Below are 15,763 nucleotides of genomic sequence, written 5' to 3'. Positions count from 1 at the left end.
AGGTCAGAGATGAAGGGCCTAAATGCCTCCATTGTTCAGCTGGAAACTTCTCTGGCCGGCTGGAGCAGACGGCCGCCCCGGCTGGGGAAGTGGGCGAGGGAAGGCGGAAACACTGAACTAAGGGTTTTCCATTATTAATCACTCAGTCAATCACGAGCTCTGGCATCACTGACCAGATGTCTTTAAAGATCCTAAATTTGTCATTCTGCTGATGGGCTCTCCTCTCCAGAGCTGCTAATTCAAACTATCATCCTCATTTGTCCGTAGACGGCTTCCTACAGCCAGCAGCACACTCACCCGTGGAAATGTCGGCTTTGGATTCAATTTAGACTTGAACAACTACCCAGAACTGTTCTGGAAAGAAGCTGGATGTGTCACACGCCCTTCCTCAAGGTCCTCACAGACCAAAGCACCAGCAGTTCAATTAGGTTGTCTCCACAGGATTTTAAAAGTTCAAGATGCATTTCAAACTCCAGGCTACATGTTCCCAGTTGGAATCAAAAACCTCAAAGGCTGTTCTGCAGACAATGGGCTCAGCCTGCCCTCGGTTCAAGCTTTCCTGCCACCGTATTTCTGGCAGGTGCTGAGCACAAGTAACCACCTACAAGGACAGATTGAGGACTTCAGGACAGGTGGGCAGACGCCCTTAATACACATGACGCAGCTTCTGTAGACAGGTAAAACTGCACCCTGGGAAACCTAACAATGTTCCTCATGCTCTCCTCATATTCTTCTGGCAGCTGCAACCCTCCCCACTGCCCAGAGGGCACCTACCCCCTGGCTCTTCCCCTTCTTGACCAGGTTCAGTGTCTCCCTGGCCCCAAGCCTGGGCTGACCCACTCATCTGAGCAGCTACTCTGCCGCCTAGCTCCGGAGTGGGTACTGTTGGAGACGCAGAGATGTAGACAACAGCCTTTTTCCTTGAGAAACAGCCAATCTAAGGCTTTGATATTTAAATCAGACAGCTGAAAAACATCTTATTCGCAGTTGAGCTCCATGAACCATTAGGTGGTTTTCCCCCTCCAATCAAGGCCTGGGTGTGGAGAGCCCACAGGCTACGAGCTACTGAGGCGGTAGCCGACTGGCTTCGTGCTTGCTGGAAACAAATGGAACAGAAACATGTGATAAATAGATGTCACCATTAAGGCTAAAAAGCAAGAAGGTACCAGGAGGGGCCACCCTCCACATAGTCCCTTGCCCTGTGCTTTGATTAATGAGAAACGTTCCTGATAACTGATGGGTTCCGTGTGTATTTTGGGCTCCTTGAAAGAGATGGCTGCTTTATCCAGAGCCATGGGCTGAGCCAAAGCCTGTGCCCGCAGCACACAAGGCTGGCCGTGGGCTGGCCACACCGTCTCACCGCCAGAGAACCCTCCTTCAGTGGAGCCCTCAGCACCTAGATGAGGCTAAGCCGGGGGTGTTCTGCAAACTGGGCCTCAGGTCCCTGCACCCAGCCCCCAGCCAGACCAGATGAATCAAGTCCCCAGGTGTGAGCCCCGCATCAGAGCAGGAAACTAGCAGCCAAGCGTCTGCCGGCAGGAGCACCGCTGATACAGGAGCAAGTCACCGGGAGAGCCGTGTCTTCCCTTCGGAGGCTGAGGCCCGCTAAGAGCTAAGAAGAGCTAAGGAGGGTTTACTTCAACTCAGATCGAACACTCCGAGCAGTGCCTCTAAGGAGTGTTTTTCTCCTTTTAAAAATTATGCGCCCTCCTTTTTCAGAGTCAGCTTCTATTACGTCACTCCACGTGCAGCCATAAAGTCAATCCCAAGCTCAGAAAAGGTAAAAAAAGCCCAGGCTCACATTTGTCAAAAAAAACAAAAACAAAAACCTACAGCCCAGATTTTAGACAAAAGGGACTTAGGTAAGGAAATGGATTTCAAGGCAGCTCTGTCAACGTATATTGAATATTGGGAAAACAGATTTTTTTAAAAATTAAAAAGTTATTCTTTGGGACAGCCTTCCCCAGCCCACATCGTTCATGAATGTTCCATCACCATCTGAAGAGCTTCCTTGGGGTGTTCTACTGGCGTATAAATCGTCTCTTATTTTCCGTGCTGGGTATTGCTCTCATTTTTTTGTCCTTCTAAGTTCACATCTTCAGCCAACCCCAGCTGCGACTACCACCACTGACAACAGTTCGCACTTACTGAGCCTCTGAGCTGAGTCCTCCACACTGATCATCTAAGTCAAATTCACTACCATCCTAAGAAGTAGGTGCTTCCATCACCTTCCCATCTCACAGATGAGAAAACTGAAACTGAGGTCCAGTTAACTTGCACAAAGTCACACGAGAAGTCAGTGGTAGAGCATGGAGGCAACGCTAGACCATGTCCAGGTGTCCTGAACCACTACTGACGTTGGTTAACTCACTGGGTTAACTCAGCAAACCAACCAACCCCTGGTAAATGCCTCTCATGGGTTAAAAATTACAAAGGGTCCCTGCCCTCACGGGGCTCCCAGCTAACTGAGGAGACTAAAAGGGGCTGCACTGAGGGCACCAGCGAGGCATAAACGCGCAGGGCCAGCAGGGCAAGTGCGAGGTCCTGGAAGGCTTGCGCTTTTTCGGGAAAGAGATCACCGTCACCGCCATCACCTGCCGAGCGCCTACCATGTGCCAAGTGCGTGCCACTTACTACCTTTTTAGTGCTCATGACAAGCCCACGAAACAGGAACTGTTGTTATCCTCAGTTTAAGGATGAGGAAACTGACGCAGAGACAGAATAAACGACTAGTCCAAGGTCACCTGGCTGGCAAGCTGGGATGTGAAACGGCGAGTGGGTGTTGGTTTGGCAAGGGCCAGGGGCAGGGCCTTCTCAAGTGAGAGGTGGTCCTGTAAAGGCCGTGGTGTCTGGAAGCTTAGAGCTGTGCAGTGTGGCCCGACCAGAAGCTGCCGGCTGCTGGGAGGGAGCTGATGCTGGACCCAGGAAAGCTTTGGGCCAAACTCACAAATATGGGTGTTGTCCCTCAGGCAACGGCATTGCTATTCACCAAGAGAGGATGGGAGGAGGGACAGGCCCAGGGTAGAAGTTCTGGGGTCTGGGCCCACCCACCGGCCCAGCAGTCATGCGGCTTGGGGCCTAGGGAGGGTCAGGCCAGGTCCCCAGCTGTGCTGGCCAAACCTGCTGAGAGGCGAGGCCATGAACATCGCGCAAGATTCATGCAGGAAAGCCTGGGAGAGATTTTCGAGTTTGTTAAAAATACAGACATTCAGGCTGGCCACAACCCACTGGCCAGTAACCTGTGCTGCGGTGAGAGGGAATAAGGCCAGGCCAGGCCTTGGGGAAAGCCGCGTGGAAAGGCTGGCCGAGGGCGGGAAGCCAGAAGACACCGCACTGAGCCGGATGACCAGATGACCCGGAGGGAGGGAGGAAGGCTGGGAGAAAGGGGAGGCTTGCAGGAGGAGAGGGCGGCTTGTGGGAGTGAGAGCAAGCCGGCCTGCCCTTCCGTAGGGAGGTGTGGTGGAAGCCGATTACAGGGGACGGGAGAGGGGAGACTGTCCTGGAGAGGGGCTTGGCTGAGCACAAGGTGGTGAGAATGTGTGTGGAGGCTGGAAAGACTTGACCCCGAGGGCAGGAGGCCCTGGAGGAGGGAAGGGAAATCTTCAAGGCAAAGATAGGTGGGCTTCCAGAGGGAAGGCACGTGGGCAGCAGGCAGGGGCCTCCTCCCGGAGGCAGAGGGAAGGCAGGCGAGGTGAGCCTGAGGCTGGGCGAGCTCCCGCCCAGCAGCCTCCTCACTCTGCCCCAGGTGGAGGGCACGAAGTTTGCTGAGAAAGAAGCAGTGCGACAGGCTGCAGAGCAGAGCTGCTCTGAAGGGTGAGGGTGCTGGTGAGGGTGCTGGCCCGGGGCAGGGACACGAGGTCCAGCTGAAGGGATGCCTTCTCAGGCGGACACAGGCATCCTGACCTGCCTTCTGGATGACCTCACCCCTTCTGGAATCCGGCCCCTGCAAGGCCTGGATCAGTGGCCGGTCGCCTGCCTTCCAGCCCCCCAGACGCCCAGACGACCTTTTGCTCCTTCCACCTATGACCCTGGCGGTGCCCTGTGCCAGGAGCGTGACTCCTCTTGATCTCACAGGGCTGGCAGTGACTTGTTTTCAATGTTCAGGTCTCGACATCATTGTCCTCCTAAGAGGCTGCAATTTCTTGTTTTGTCTGGGCTCTTTGTTTTGAGCCATTTCCTCTACAAGGCGTGAAGTAATTAAAGGAGAGAGTGGGGCTGCTCTCAGCCGACCAAACCAGAGGTGGAGCCTTTCAGGCAGCAACCCCTCCTGCAAGGAGCCCGACAGCCTGCAAAGCACACAGAGGCCCCGCACAGCAGCAAAGAGAGATGGCATCACTGGATCTCAGACCTCAATCTCTAATTTGGACGTTCCTTTCCCAAGGCCTATGCCTCATCTCCGAAACAGGCAGGTATCCCATCCTCTCACAGAGACCCCCAGGACATCTCGCACTCCACACCGCACTGTCCCAGCACCCAGGGAGCTGAGGCCAAGCCAGGCCCCAGGAGGGGTAGGAGGCCATCCCTCCCCACGGAGCACTGGTGCGCCCCTGCCCTCACAGGTGGGTGGGGTCAGCCAGACCCCAAGGAAGGACAATTACAGACCACTCTGCACCCAAGCTGGGGTCACCATCCTGATCGCAGGGACAGGGCCTATTTCCATTTCCTTAAGGACCTGCCACCACTGGGCAGACTGGGGCCTCTCAGAGAAGAGCCGCTGCACCATGCTGGCGCAGAGTGGTCAGCTGGGCTCGCCTGCGCAAAGGCTCCCCGGGAATTACAGGCCGGTAGGGGCAGCGGTTACCACGGGAACAAGCAGGCCCAGGTTTCTGAAGCCCAGGATGCAGATAAAGCTAAAGGAGACTGAGACCTGGGCTGGGCCCAAGCACGTCTCTATTGGCCCAACAGTGATCTCTCCGCCACACCCCACGTGCACGATCAGAACCAACATTTTTTTTTAAAAAATATGCAAGACTTCAAGCTAAGATGGAGCAAGTGGTGAGATACAAAACAACTTCACGGAGCTGAGTGGGCTGGGGAAAATGTCTTATGCAAAACAGAAGCAGCGCAAGCTGCCAGCTCTGGTCCTAGGCTTCAGATACTCATTTGCTATGAATACTGTGAAAGCAAGTGAATACATATATTTAAATTTTGTATGTTGTATGTGATACATACAAAATATATGCAGTGTCTAAATAAGTTATGAGGCATAATAATCAAATGAACACTTGTGAACCCAATGCCAGTACCGCGGGGCCATTCCTAGCATTTCTCTCCAACCCAGCCTCCTCCTTACTCCAGAGGCGGCCAGGACGCTCATGCATATATGGCTTTTGATCTAAGGTTTTAGTTTCACTCAACATTTCACCTGGGAGCTTCCTACAAACTACTGTGAGTGATTTTTTTTTTTTTTTTTTTTTTTTTTTTGCTGGTGGTGGTGGTGGCAGTAAAATGGTTTTTGTCCTGAAATGTGTTGATGACAAAGCCCCTTCCTTTGGCCACTGCCTACAGTAAAGACTTTCCTTCCCCTTGCTAGATAAGCGTTCTCTCAACACTCGCACCCACAACTTCCCTGGGAGAGGGGGGCCTCCTCATGGAAATGGAGGACATTTTTCAGCCAACGTCTGGATCTAAAAGGTGCAAATATGGTGACTCTGAAATACACACTCAGTTCCCTACTACTCCCAGGAGAGTGCTCTGATATTTACTGACGTTTACCAAGGACCAGGGAGTACTGTAGGCATTTTACATTCATTAACTCAATTAATCCTCATGACAATACTACACAGTACGTATTGTTATCATCCGCATTTTGTGCCTGAGAAAAGCAAGGCACAGAGAAGTTAGTCACTTGCCTACGTTCAGACAACCAGAAGGGGGAGAGCCAGGATTAACAAGCCACAAATGGCCAGCTCCTCCCTCTGTATCTCCTCGCAGGGGCAGGACCACCCCCGGTCACCTTTCTCCGAATCCTTCTTTCCTCCTCCCCCTCCGTCCACATGGCTCAGACACCAGCTTATGGAGACCCAGCCCCTAAACCTTCTAAACCCGTTCTATCCTGCGCACCCCACCGGAGCACCCATCCACGTTATTATGGTCATTGTCAGTCCGCCTCTCCCAGGGAACAATGGCCTTTAAGGACGGGAATGGGATCTTGTTCAGCTTTCCATCTGCAGCACTTAGCGAGGTGCTGGGTGCATGCATCAGCATGAGGGAAACACTCACAGTGGATAATACTCACACCCAATAGAAGACTTACCATTTCATCTATAGTGTAAGTAGGCCTTAATACGTAATAACTTTGTTCCCGAGAGAACATATAAATGAAATAATTGTAAGTATGCAACTGACATTTGTAACTTAATTAAAAGAATCCTAGGAGCGATGAATGAGTGCTGGACTTGGGAACAGGAGGCATAGGTTCAAAATCCTATCCCAAACTGCCTATTTCACATGAGCAAGAGGCTTGATCTCTGTCAATCTCAGGTCCTCCACTTGAAAAACTGAGCACAGAACACTTCCTGACCTCCTGAAGCAGAAACCCTGGGGGTGTGGCCAAGTGGTATATATTTGTAATAAATCCTCTAACTGATTCTGATGAATTCTGAAGTTTAAGAATCACTGGTATGCTATATTCACAATATCAATTACACATTCACAGTGAGTTCTTCAGGAGAATTTTTTTTTTTTTTTTGCATGGCTCCAATTTTGACCATCAAAACAGCCAACTGTCTAAAGAAAAATTATTCTAAGTTTTGGAGTCAGTCATAAAAACTTCAGCAAACTGTGTGATCACTGGGAATCTCAGTTTTCTCCCATGTGTAAGGACAAGGTAAGCTAGAAGCTGGTCAGCAAACTTCACATCACAGGCCAAGTCCAGCCTCGGCCACTGCCTGTTGCTGTACAATCTGTGAGTTAAGAATGTCTTTTGTATTTTTAAATGACTGAAAAAAATCAAAAGAAAAATAATGTTTTGTGATGTGAACATTCTATGAAATTCAACTTGTAATGCCCCTAAATAAACTTTCACTGACACACAGCCACTCTCATCCATTCACGCGGTGTCTGTGACGGCTTGTGCCCTGCAGCAGGGGAACTGGGAGCTGCAGCAGACAACATGGGGCCACAGGGCCTAAAATATTTATTACTTGACCCTAGAGAAAAAACGTATGCCAGCCTCTGGGCTAAAAGATGACGAAGTTCTCTCCTAGATCCAAACTTCTACAATACTATGACTTTACAGAACTTTACTACGCTCTTATCTACAAACACGCCCCCCGCTAAACAGTCGTAACAATACGCCTAGGTTGCCCACGTTGACGTCTGGGAAACCCAATGACCCTAATTATTGCTGTAGGTAATTAATTTTGGTGAATAAGCCATATCAATTTCAAGTTGTACACTTTGCTCCAATGCTTAAAAATCGCTGCTGCATTTTGCGAAATCCCATCTCATTAATGTGGTCATACAGGATCAGCGAGAATGAGCCACGTGCTCAGGAATGTGCAACACATTGTAGCCGGTTACCCTCACTTAGAAAATTAAGGCAAGTTTCAATGGTTAGTTTACTGTTCAAATTTCCTTTGCCCAAATCCACGCTATTTAATAACGATTTCAATGGAGTAATTTATTCCAAGTGTGTATGTAATTCTGGGGAGCGTTTACATTTCCAACAAAGAGAATTCACATTCCTCTACTGCCCCTTTCATTTTTCATTCTCTCAAATTTCCAAGGAGTCTTGGCTGCCTTCGGAGTGGAGCAGGGCTGCTTAGGGGCAGAGATGGGGGAAGGACCCCTGCTCTTCTCTTCAAAAGGATCAGGTCATGTTAGAGCTGAGAGGCACCTCAGAGGTCATGCAGTACAGGCCATTATGGTGAATCTGTGGCCCAGAGAGTACAAGTGACTTGTCCAAGGTCACACAGCCTGTCTGTGGTAAATCTAGGACTGAAATCCAAGACTCTTGGCTCCAAATCCAGTGCTCTGCCTGACCTCTATTCCCTACTAAAAATAAGAATTTTAGGCAAGGACCTTGTGAAAGGTAGCACACTGGGCAAAGGACTGGGAAAGGGCTGACCTTTGCCTCCCAGAGTCGGGAAGAAGGAGGCAATCCCCAGCTCCAGGATCAGTGAAGAGGACCAGTCTTGGTTTTGCTGTACTTTTTAAACTTCCACTCTAATGCAGACTCATCGTTCTGTGAAGGACAATCAAAATGCTGTTGCACCGCCTGATTGCTATCAAAGTTTCTAAACGCTCTCGACCTCTGTTCTTACCTTGTCCCCCACCTGGGAGGACTCCTCAGTGGAAACCATACGACCTAGTTACAGACTGGCATTGGCATGAAGGATGCAGGACTGAGAGGCCAGAAACTCTAAAACCAGCTTGGGAAACCTGCTGCCAGTGGCCCCACTGCCACAGCATCCTCTGTGAGCACAGCGAGCACCCCGAGGGACCAGGTGGCACCCTGAAGCCCCCGACGATGTCGCCCAGCCTTTGCTGGACCAACAGCTTAACACAGAGCCGCCTCTGGAAACGAGGCACAGTTAGGAACACCTCGGATCACTTAGGAACACCTGCCACATCGCTACCTTGCAATCTTAAAGGGCACGTAGACCCGACCGGGCTGAGCTTGTAACTCTGTTGGAGGGCTAGGCACGAATAAAGGATCCACCCCATGAAACAGTGGAGGTGAGAGCCGACAGGGCAATAATCTTAGACTCTGAAGAACCTGGGAGACCATTTGCCTTAAGCCCCAGTTACCCTTAACCAGCTCTTTTTAAAGCAAAAGCAGAGTCATAGTGAGCACAGCCCCACTGTGCAAAGGAAAACAGGACAGAGGAATGAAAACCATTGAAAATCACCACCTTTGCAGAGTAGAATCCAGGTCACATCTGGCTCCAGGCCACTCAGAAGTCCTAGCAGAAAAGTCCACACTGCTTCTCCTGCCACACCCCGACTAAATGTAACCCTGGGCACCCTCTTTTCAAAAATGGGTTATTTGGAAATAATTTCATACTTATAAAAAGTTGCACAGTGTGGCGTTTTCAGGAAGATCCTATTCTGAGGAGGTCCTCCTGGGGCTTCAAAGACTCAAACCCTCTGGGAGGGTCCTGGGGTGTCCCAGGTTCCACACTGCAGTGAGATTCCTTCTAGTTCCTTCCTGTTTGACCATCCCCATCCTTGAGGTAGTCAAATCGGTCACAGAGGTGTGATGAAATGAGAGAACCCACGGCGGCTAAGTAGCCAGATTCAGTCACTACGGTGGGCTTACGGGCACACATTTAATTAGGTTTTAATGCAAGTAATTTGATAACTACTCCTGGCCATCCACTCCAGAACTGTCAATGCTGAAAGCTTTTTTATTTAGCTCCTCTTCTGTCTATATGAAGGCAGCTTCCCCGCTGACCCTTATCAAAGAACCCCATCTGCTGGTTGCCACGGTAACTGGAGGCGACCAATTGAGCTGAACAGAGTGACTCAAATAAAATCTGCAGCCAAAGGAATTCTGCTAAGAGTAATAAATCATTTAGTAAAAGGGGATCCTCCACACAGTGATGAGTGCTGGGATAATACGATGGCATAACTCTTCCAGCTAGAAGGTCCATGGCAGATCAGAGCGATTAGGCCTGCCCGAGGGCTCATTTGGTTTTTAGTGGGCTCTGACAGCAGAAAAGTCAGCTCCTGCCCATTTACGTGGCATCGGGGAGGGGGAGAAGGAACCAGATGAATCAATTGTTTAATGTTTGGGCTGCACAATTCCTAATTTCAAGAAATGGCAAGAGAACCAGTCTAGACTTCTAACACTCTCACTCTACTTACATTTTTAAGCAGCACAAGTAAGCAAAATGCCCCATGTAGCCCCGGAAACCACTGTGGCCTTGAGGAAGGTGGCAAAGAGAACAAATATGAAGACTGTTTTGAAATAAAAAATGTCTAGCACCATCTCTTTGTCATCAAGCAACTTTTAGGTGCTCCAAGGAGAAACCATCTAAGTGCACAAAACATAGTCAGGGAGATGGGGTCCAACTCAGAGGGCTGGTGGTCTCAGAGAGGGTCAGGCTCTGAATAAGAGGGGCAGAAAAGGAAGGAAAGAGAGGCCCTCAGGGGGCTGCTCTGGGTGACAGGAGGCAGCACACTGCAGGCCCCCGGCAGTGGGCTCACACTGTCCTAGAGCCCCTCACAGCACAGGACACAGTTCCCAGTCATGGCCCCCGCGCCCAGTGAGCACCTGCTGTGTGGACCAAGAATCCCCTGCAGACAACAGTGCCCAGATTTTATGGGAAAAACCCAGACATGCGCCATCGTCATATAGCATTTAACCTGTCTGTGGCAGTTCCTCAGTGGTTGTGATGGGAGAGGCAAGGTCCAGCGCACTGGAAACAACTGCCCTGAGAGCCAGTGACAACAGGGATGAGGGGCTACAGGACACAGAGGCAACGGGGCTGTAAGCTGGGGTCGGGGCTGGGAGGGTCAGGGGGGCTGCAGCCCATTACCAGGCGTACAAGCAGGAGATTGACACCTTCCCCACCCGGACCCTCAGAGCAAGGGGAGTACCCAGTATCCTGTCACCCCCAGAGATAATTTCCTGCTTTAGAAAAGAGCAGCTGCCAAACAGAAGGTAGGTTTTCCCCCCATCCACGATGCCGCCAATAAAAGATTCCACTGACGGCGTCAGGAGCGGCTGTGCATGCCCAGGACGAGCCTTTTCTGGTCCCCCGCTAGTCCAAAGAGGCCACCAAGCAAAGCCCTCCCGGGCCCCGGCGCGTCCGGGGACCGCCAGCCCGGCTCCCACCCAGCGCGGGGCGGGTCGCAGGGCCCCACACTTGCGGTCGGGCGCCTCCGGGCCCCCGCGGCGGGCGGGCAGGCCGGCCTCGCGCTCCGGCTCCGGCGGCGCGGCCGCGGTGGGCCCCGCCCGGCCCCGCGTCCCGCCCTCCCCGCGGCTCGGCCCCGGGCCGCCCCGCCGGCCGCAGGCTCGGGCGCGCACCTGGCTGGGGGGCCGCAGGCTCGGGCAGGCAGGCCGCGGGCAGGGGGGCCGGTGCCCTGGCGTCTGGCTCCGGAGGCTCCGCGGGGGCTCGCGGGGCCTCTGGACTTTGGCAGAAGGAGAGGATTAAGCCGAGATGGCAGTTGAGGGAAGGAGATGGATGAAAGCTTCATTAACTCCAAGCTCACGTCCCAATTTCTTTCCCCTGAGAAGCGATGTGAAAAAAAGTTCGGTTTCTTGTGATGGGAAAGTGCTGCGTGATTGTATTTGCTTTTTTTTTTTTTAACCTTTTAATTCCTTATTTGTAAACAACAACAAAACAATCTTTGTCGATCATGGAGGACTCAAATTTTCATTAAATAGGAAAAAAATCTTGGCTAATAGGAGGCTGAAGATAGATTACAACCCGTTTTAATGTCTGTTAGTGATTAAGCTTTTCTTGTGACTTAATTGAAAGTGGCAAATATTTTAAGAACTCCAAGAAAGGAAACTTAAAAAGGTGCTGGGTCTGACTTGTTTTCCACTACTCCACCTCTCATTCTTGGCCAATAACTAAGTTGACTTTTATGATCAATCCGAAAATGTGCCATGGAAAACAGGACTTCCTGATTCCATAAAAATATCTGGAGCACTGCTCCATGACACAGTTGTTCATGCTTGAATTCCCTCCCTTCTTACAAAGTTACCATTAGTTTCACTTCTAAACCCTACTTCCAATTCTTTGTCTCTGCTCACTCTGCCGAATTCTCCTCCATATTTCAATTCCCAGACACTCTTGAACTTTTACACATGCTGCCAGTTTGAGCCTGCACAGAATAATCAGTATATTAATTCCACTCGGAGACAGTGAGATTTTTCTAACACAATCTGCCCAACCTGAACTCTTTCCTTCAGAAACACTTTGCCTTTAAAAAGAAACTCCCAGCATGAACCTCATAAGAAGCGACATGTAACAGACAGTGCATGTGGCGCTGGGCGTGCAGCTCAGAATTAAAAGAGAATTTTTTACTTAGTTTCTTTGGTGCCATGTGCATAATGTACATGTGGATGAAACTGACATCAGACATTTAAAGCAAAAAGGAGTTGGGGGAGGGGGATGTGATGGTGGCGGGAAAGAAAGAAAATATGTTGATAAAAACAGTAACTTCTGTTAATCTACATTTTTCAGTTACTGTCTTAATTAAGAATGTTAGGAAATATGTTGCAGTTTAATTGCATTGTTTCAAGAAATTCTAATGCTGACAAATTTGGGACCATGTATACTTGGATGGTGAAAGGAATTAAAGTGGTAATTTCTTCCAATTGGTAGATAATCAAAATTATGCTTTCCACAGACAACCCTCCCCCCCCCCGACCCTGATCGTAAATTCAGAAGACAAAGTAAGAACAGCCTAACACTTAATGTGTCCAGCATGAAATGAGCTCCGGGGGCAGGGGGTGGCTGGGAGGAGGGGAAGGAATGTGTTTTTAACCTATGTATATGAAATAGGAATAATTTTTTAATATAAATACAAAGACTTCACAAAAACAAAGTAGCACTTTATCTGAAATTTCTGGGTAACACTGTTATCCTTGTAGAAAATAGTTGTTTAGAAAGAAGTTGGTAACAATCTTCAGATTATTCTCCAATGACCTCAAGACAGTAAAACTCATGTGCCTCAGCCACAAGCCACAAGTACATAAACATGATGACAGTCTGAAGACACATTTGGAGTTCTGGACTCTGTGTCCTTTTCTTCTACTGGGCGCAGTCACATAAGCCCTAGGCTTTGCTTCTCTTTGGGGGGAAGACTGCATCCTTCTGCAGCAAAATAAATTAGAATGTATTTTCCTTGCTCAAAGAACCTCTGATAGAAGTTGTAGTAGACACGGTAGCTTCCTATTTCCTACACTCTACCACAGCAGACTCATTTTCACCCTGGATGTTACATTTCTTACTTGACCCCATTTTCTGGGACCTGTAGAGTTGAGCTCACTGCCTGGCAGAAGGGAGGTGGCGACTCACTCAAACGCTGAAGGAGACTAGGCACTGACCAGGGACCCCCACAGACCCGAATGACTACTTCATTCAAACTGGTTTGATGATTTGGTCAGATAAATCGACCAGTTCTTTGACTAGATCAACTATTCATTTCACCTTCCATTAACCATGATTTATGATACACATGGGAGACTCAGAGTTAGTGATCTCTCCCATTGAGGAGGGGGGCCTAACTTTTCTAGCAGCTAATGATGTTGCACTGTATGTGCAATGGCCCTGAAATGATAATAAAATAAGATCTGTTTGCCCTAAAATGTCCGAAGAGCTTGGCTCAGAGAACAGCCTTAAAGGATCTGCTCTTCCTGGGAGGTCTTACGGCTCCTTCTGCCTCAGCCTCTCAGAACAGGAATGGTCCGAGAACATGGCCACAGCTGAAATACTGCCAGTGTGCTGCCAGCATCAGTGACTCAATTCTTCAACTTGTATTTACATTTTGTAATAAGGAGTAGAATCCTGAGGTCTGAAATTGCTGGGTAAAATGGCATGTGTGACTTCAAATTCCAGACGGGTCACTGCTATGGAATTAGCATAATTTTTTTTTCTTTGCTCAGAGGAGGTCCAAAACAGTGAAGGGGCGTATTTCTCATGTGCTCAACACCCAGGACCGCATAAAACTCCTAGCTGACTAAGAAATGAAAGATTTTCCATCTTTGGGGTTTCTGGAACTTCCGGTGGGAGAGGCTATATCCCCCCCGTAGCTGAGCGATCGGCCCAGAAAGGCCTTTGTCAGGCAGCACTGGAGGCCGGTGCGCGGAGCCTGGACCCCTGCAGAGGCCCGCGGAGCGGACGCTGCACTGAGCAGGACGGAGCATCGTTAATCACCAGATCAGACAGAGAGGGAGAGTTCCGGCGGACACAGAGGCAGGGAGAACCCACGAGCGTAATTCTAAGTTGAAAAGTTCTGAGTCAATTCTCAGAGTTTAGAGAACATTAAAAGAAGAATACACAATACTAGGGGGGAAATAGGGGAGCAGTACCCGCCCGAGGGCCAATTGCCTCTCCAGCAGCGGCAAGGCTGTTCCTGGGCTCGCAGGACCATTTGTTCCATTACACAATCTCCTGAAGCCATTTAGAGAGAGCTCAAACAACTGCCTGTACCAACACGACACATGGCTTCCCATCCCGACTCTTTGCTAATCCAGACGCTCCAACCATCTTTCTTTAAGATGCCATATGGTTGGCAGAAGCCTGTAGATCTAGCAGCACATCTGCTTGTGCGTTTCTTCTTCCCTCCACCCCCCAACAAAAGGATAGACAGACCAGGGGGAGGGCACGCGTGTGTACCTCTGCCTATATCATTATTTCTTTTTAAGGATTCTAAACAAAACTATTATGAGGATGATCAGAATTATTCAGGGCTCGATCATTTTTTACTAGACAACATTGACAAGCGAGTTATTTGCTTGTCAATTATTTAAATCAAGGTTAGAAAAACAAAGGATGGATGGTCTCCTTTATCCTAAGGATGATTACTGGAGAACTACTTCAAAGCTCTCCCTCTGGGAAGACTTGCAAAGCTTTCTTGCCGCAGGAGAGGGACAGCACCCTTGCCTGAAGCGGTTTCTCTCTTCTTTTCGGTCAAGGAAGACAGACAAGCTGAGAAACTAGCAGATACTCAGAGCCTGCTTTGTTAGCAAGCACACGCGGCTGTATGCTAATGAGTCGGCACCGACACGCAGCTTTTTTGGTATGATGAGCAAAGATTGTTGACACTGTTGAAATCCTGGCTCTCCTGGCCTGTGAGCACACGGGCTGGCTCCTTGGAATCTGGCCCCCAGTAAGACAGGCTGCAAAAAAAATAATACATTCGACTCTCTGAAATCTGGCCATTTGCAACTTAGAGCAGTTGGGCGGGGGGCGGGGGGCATTAGAAAAATATTCTAAAATATTCTATCAGGCCAGGAATCAAAAAGACACAGGTGAAAATTATGGTTTTTTTTTTTTTAAACTAAAAGTTAAACCTGGTAGACACATGTGAGTGATCAAGCCAGGATGCTGGCTTTAGGAGCAAAACCCTGAAAAGTGAGGGTGAGGTGCAGCTGATGTAGCCTCTGCAGTGGGGCAGACAGGACATCCCGTCACACCTGAGCAGAGGGCACTCTGCAGATGAGACGGCCCCACTGATGGCACCACCTCAGTTACAGGGGAAAAGCTAAGTTACTGATCTTGTAAATTCGTCTGAACCATATGCTGGTTGACCAGACATGATTTTCCAAGTCTGCGGAAATAGAAAGCAAAGCAAATATCCCATTATTGCAAAAGCAGAACTTTTAAAGTTAAAGAAGAGTGAGGGAAGCTACATCTTTTGAGTGCTGAGCATGAAATATCGTGTACCAGCTCAGAAACTCTAAGAGATAGGTGGTATTATTATTATTATTATTATTATTATTATTATTATTATTATTATTATTATTACTACTACTACTACAATTTAATAGATAAGAAGACTGAGGCTTAGAAAGGATTTTTAAAAAGAAGTCAAACCTCTCAAAACTTTAGCAAAGCTATGCAGCTAGGAACTGCCAGAGTCAAAAGTCCACACCTGTCTCACTACAGCCCAGCAGGCCCCAGGTGTGCAGCTGTACTGGTACAGAGAAGCGTTACCTTGTAGATACGTCCAGCATCAAGCGTGCCAGTCTGAACAGATCACTATTAGCTGGTGAGCAATAAGTTAGTTCTAATTAGTATGCAGGCAGGGGCATCAACTAGCAAACCCCATTTACTTGTAATCTACAGTATGAATAAAG

The 15,763-nt window shown here is 49.2% G+C and overlaps 1 protein-coding gene across 12 annotated transcripts in view; it reads right to left on the bottom strand.

The window, feature by feature from the left end:
• SDCCAG8 (SHH signaling and ciliogenesis regulator SDCCAG8) overlaps nt 1-15,763 on the bottom strand; it is a 185,785-nt gene that overhangs the window by 11,412 nt on the left and 158,610 nt on the right. The gene's annotated exons all lie outside the window — the stretch shown is intronic.

This window comes from Camelus ferus, chromosome 23 (assembly GCF_009834535.1).
Source record: "Camelus ferus isolate YT-003-E chromosome 23, BCGSAC_Cfer_1.0, whole genome shotgun sequence".
NCBI classification, from domain to species: Eukaryota; Metazoa; Chordata; class Mammalia; order Artiodactyla; family Camelidae; genus Camelus; species Camelus ferus.
Note: the sequence above shows the minus strand (reverse complement) of the source record. Positions and strands in the feature narration are given on the sequence as shown.